A 4,465-nucleotide genomic window follows, 5' to 3' on the forward strand; every position below is an offset into this window, starting at 1 on the left:
AAAAAAAAAATCCTGACACAAAGGATCATAACTCATGCATGAAAGGGCTAGAGATGCAGCAGAACGGTTTAGATTGAAACATATTCTTGTTTTAAAGCATCAGTGACATGTCTTAAAAATTGATCTTCCGAGTTGCTCTTCATTCATTCTGACTGACCTTGAGCTCCTTTCCTGAGAACACCGGGCGGAAATGCAATAGTCTTAATTTAGAAACAAAATACATAGAAGTTTGTGGTTGTGACTTCATAAAATGTGGAAAAAGTTCAAATGTTATAAATACTTTTGCAGCACCATGTGATCACCCCTATTTCTTTTTACCTAAGTGTCCCAAAACTCTTTGTCCTTTCATTGCCACTCACATTCCTAGAGTTTGTTTGCAAAAAGAGTAGGTTTATAACCTCACTCAAAAACTTTTGCTTGGCCAGTTCATGCTAGGATGTCCAAGAATTTAAAATTCAGTGTATAAACATTGAACACATGCTTTAGCGCTGCAGAATTGGTGGGGGTAACTATTGAGCCAGATTTTCAATTAAACGGATTGCCTGCAGGTAAAGTAGGAAGAGGACCGAGTGTCATGACATTTGTTGTTGCCTGGACACACATTATAAAGTTCAGCTTTTCACAGCGTGCTCCAGATTGCATGGCTTTGAATAAAAAAAAGCACTCATCACCATTTGTGGAACCTCGTGTATTTATTAGGATTATTTGTCTAACAATTAGCCTTAGTTGGAATTTTTTTTTTTTTTTTTTTTGTTCACTGCATGTTTTTTATCAGCTTTGAAAAAGGAAATGAGCAGCATGTTTTTTCAGGCCAGATTGGAGTGCCACCCTCCCCTCTAAAGCAAGTAGAAAGTAGGCTAATTTAGGAAAAAAAAATAAAAAATCATGTCTGTGTTGCTTGGCCACGTAATGAGGAGTAACTGGATTGTTTTTGTCTTTCTCTGCATTTCAACAGGATCCAGTTGGAAACAAGAAACACACAAAAACAGCTTATTTTGTAAAATAGTGTAATCTCTCCTCGGACACTTGTGAAGATATTTATTTTTCTAGAGATAACAAGCTGAGCAGCCGTGGAGCTGCTCTTCCATCTTTCCCGAAAAACAGCATTCATTTAGGTAGAGAGTATATATATATATATATATCTAAATATATATAGATATATTTACAGGACGTATGGGACGAGACTGTGGACATCGAGGATGTCTAATGGAAAATATTTGACTTACGACGAAGGAGCCCAAGGAGCTGCTTTGGGTGGGAGACAAACTATATATTTCTGAACAATGTGCCAATAATGCCACTATGTGCCACAACCTGGATAAATGGAAGTTTTAACAATAACTGAAGGACTAAAACAAAGTGTGTTGTATTAAACCCGTATCAGTTTTTATTCCTTTATTTATTTTCTTTTTTTTGTTGTTTTTTTAAAGAGATGTAAAAAAAAATACTTCAAATGTATTTGGAAATGTTTTGAAGTAATTTTGAGAAATGTGTTGCAAAGGAGTCTAAAACGTATTTCTACGAATCACAAAAAAAGAGAGCTAGAAAAAAAACATATATAGATGGTTTATGCTTTATTGAACAATTGACTTTAAAGACATAATTTGTATTAAGTCCCATTTTAAAACCAGAATAGTTATGTCTATTTTTGTACACCTGGGAATTAAAAAAAAAAGAAAAAAAAAAAAAAGAAAAAAAAGAGTCTGCTGCAGCACCGACAGTGGGAGAACAGAGGACCGCTGCTGTTACCCCCCGCCCCCTCCCACTGTTACCCAAAACTACTACAAAGGACCCCATCTGCATCTGGTTCAAGCCAACCCAATGCTCACGTCACTGCTTCTTAATCATGGAGGTTAATGAAAACAGATATGGAAGGTTTTCGTGGTGAAGGTGTATGCAACAGCATCACATTCATATAGTTTGCATACAGAGAATCAGACTCACTGCAGGGAACTCCACAGGATATTCATAGCGTCTCAGGACTGTTTAGGTTTCATGCAAAGTACAAATTAGTCTCTTTCTAAGCAATTTAGTCAGACTAAATTCTGATACTTGGTGTAATTCAAATGGAAAGTGAAAGAAAAAAAAAAGAGGCTCAAACATTTTCAAAAATATATGAACCAGTTTTCTGGATGAAAAACTGGAATCAACAGAGACATAATCCTAAGGCTCATTATGATCCTCAGCACGTTTCCTGACCAGATGTATTGCAAAGGCCACCTCTCTGTAGACCCACCAGGTCCCCTGCCAACAGGAAAGCAGTTCAAGGAGAATAAAATTTAACCAGTTTTCACCCAAACAGATTGTGTTGAAATAAATGATCCAGCAGAATCTGAAATAATTCAATTAAAAAAAAGCTGACACTCCCTGATCGTTTTGCTAAAGTCAAAGGATTAAGACAAGCCAATTACCCACCACCAAATTGGTTGAAACAGTCTCTGAAGTCAGGTGGAGTGAACTGCGTGGTGAGAATAGCAGCGCTCTCCCGAGAGCCTCCTAGCACCAATGACTTTATTGTTATTAAAACTTCAAGCTCTGATTACCTTTGTGCTACGAAGCTCTTGTGGAAACTGTCTAATAATCTACCTGTAATTGTGCTGTAGGTTTGTACAAAGCACAAACACAATTCTGTAATTGTAAACTATTTTTTTTTTTGGGCTGCAAACAGCAATATGTACAGATTTAATGGGTTTCACTGGGTGTTGAGAAAATTCATTTCCAGTAATTCACATGGGTCCATTTTATCATTTTTTTTAGACTTCTACACAATTCCTAAAATGTACCAAGAAAACATGGCAAATAATTTCAAGGAGGCCGTTTTCACACATGACTGATTGATGATGGTTTGGGGGTTCTAAACACAGTTCAGTCCGATATTTTTCATTTTTATATTATTCTTAATGTTTTTTTTTGTTTTTTTTAAGTGGCTGTTCACTTCATTATAGAAAAGTTCCTTCTGGAGATTTGGTCTCATAGTTAGAAGTGTTTGGGATGGGAGAAAGACAGAATACGGAGATATTTATGTTTTCAAAAATGATAAACCTTTCTACAATCACTGTTGTAAAGAAATAATTATGAAGAAATAAGAACTGTTTGTGTCTTAACACTTCCCAAGAGGCGAGGGAGCAAATGGCAAAAAAAAACAAACAAAACAAAACAAAAAAACAAAAACAGGTCATCAGTAAAATAGAGATATTCGCTGCTACGTTTGCACATTTTCTCGCTAGCTGTTCTTCCAGATTCTTATTTCTTTGTTTTCGAGGCAGCCTGAAAAATCTCTGAAAGAATTTCAGGGGAAATGCTGCCACGTTGTTTCTAGAACATTCCAGGACATGCATGTGTGAAAACGCCTTACGTGTAAACGCGAGCCCTTGTCGAGGTGTAAAAAAAAAAAAAAAAATGAGTTGGGATCAACACTGTGGTGCAAAACTCCTGCTTTTTGGCTCAAACACAAAATAAAAAAATAAAAAAAACAAACAAAACGGCTCTAACGATTAACGCATAACTGGTTCAGCCTCAAATGCGTCAGGCTGTGTTGCTTCTTTGACATAACATATATTTTTTGAATTCAGACTCTTACCTTCTCTATCAGAGGGGTTGCGAAACCTACTGTATATTACACACGTGTAAATGTATTTTCTATATATTTGCTTCTATTTGTGTACAGGTGTGTTCTATTTTTCAAGGCCTTTCCTGTTGTTGGGAAGGCTTCGAGCTAGGTCGGGGATAGTGTCTTTGTTTACATGTGTATCTACAGTATTTCTTTCAAAAACACAAAAACTAACCTTGTGCCAAGCTTCTTATCTGCACTTTTGAGCAGTACTTGTATGATATCTTTAGCTAACCAGTATAATACTTCAGTAGATGCTGCAATAGTTCACTGGCTGAAAAGAGGAAGGTCTGAAAGTCAGAGTACTGGGGGGCTTTATCAGGTTCTGGTGCATTTATGGATTGGCTGGAAAACCAATGACTTGCTCTTCTCAAACACTTTCAAGTGGAATTTAATATAAAGAGCACCATCACATGAATATTAATAAAAAAAAAAAAAACAACCGATGCCAAGAAACCAACTAAATTTGATCTATGTTGAGTTCCTTCCATCTGTCATTCTTTTTTTTTTTTTGTTATTTTTTATTTTTGCTACGCTTACCCCAGAAATTTCAGAATTTGGCACACGCTTCTTTAAAGGTACTGAATACGTCTACTAATAAAGTACATGATGCTGATGATGTAAAAATAAAAGTGTTAACTTGAATGAATGAAAACACATAGTCTGAAAACAAATTATTTTCCCTCAAAGTTTACAAGATATTTCCTGGTTTGTAAAATCGCCTGCACATCTTAACCTGTAACGCTGGAATGCCAGTCGTGATGGTGGTATAACTGGGATGTCTGATTAGCATGGAACTACAGAGGCTTCGGTGAGGCAACCTGTGTAGACCAACTGCAGCGTAACGCAACATAT

General features: G+C 36.3%; 1 protein-coding gene across 2 annotated transcripts in view; it reads left to right on the top strand.

The window, feature by feature from the left end:
• ajap1 (adherens junctions associated protein 1) overlaps nt 1–4,046 on the top strand; it is a 73,081-nt gene extending 69,035 nt beyond the window's left edge. For both annotated transcript variants that reach the window (XM_015040887.1, XM_015040888.1), the window contains exon 6: nt 956–4,046. The gene's annotated coding sequence lies outside the window, so the exon portion shown is untranslated. The remainder of the gene's footprint in view (nt 1–955) is intronic.
• The last annotated feature ends 419 nt before the right edge of the window (nt 4,047–4,465 follow it).

This window comes from Poecilia latipinna, unplaced genomic scaffold (genome assembly GCF_001443285.1).
Source record: "Poecilia latipinna isolate Pla-1442-1.1 unplaced genomic scaffold, P_latipinna-1.0 Scaffold532, whole genome shotgun sequence".
Lineage (NCBI taxonomy): Eukaryota > Metazoa > Chordata > Actinopteri > Cyprinodontiformes > Poeciliidae > Poecilia > Poecilia latipinna.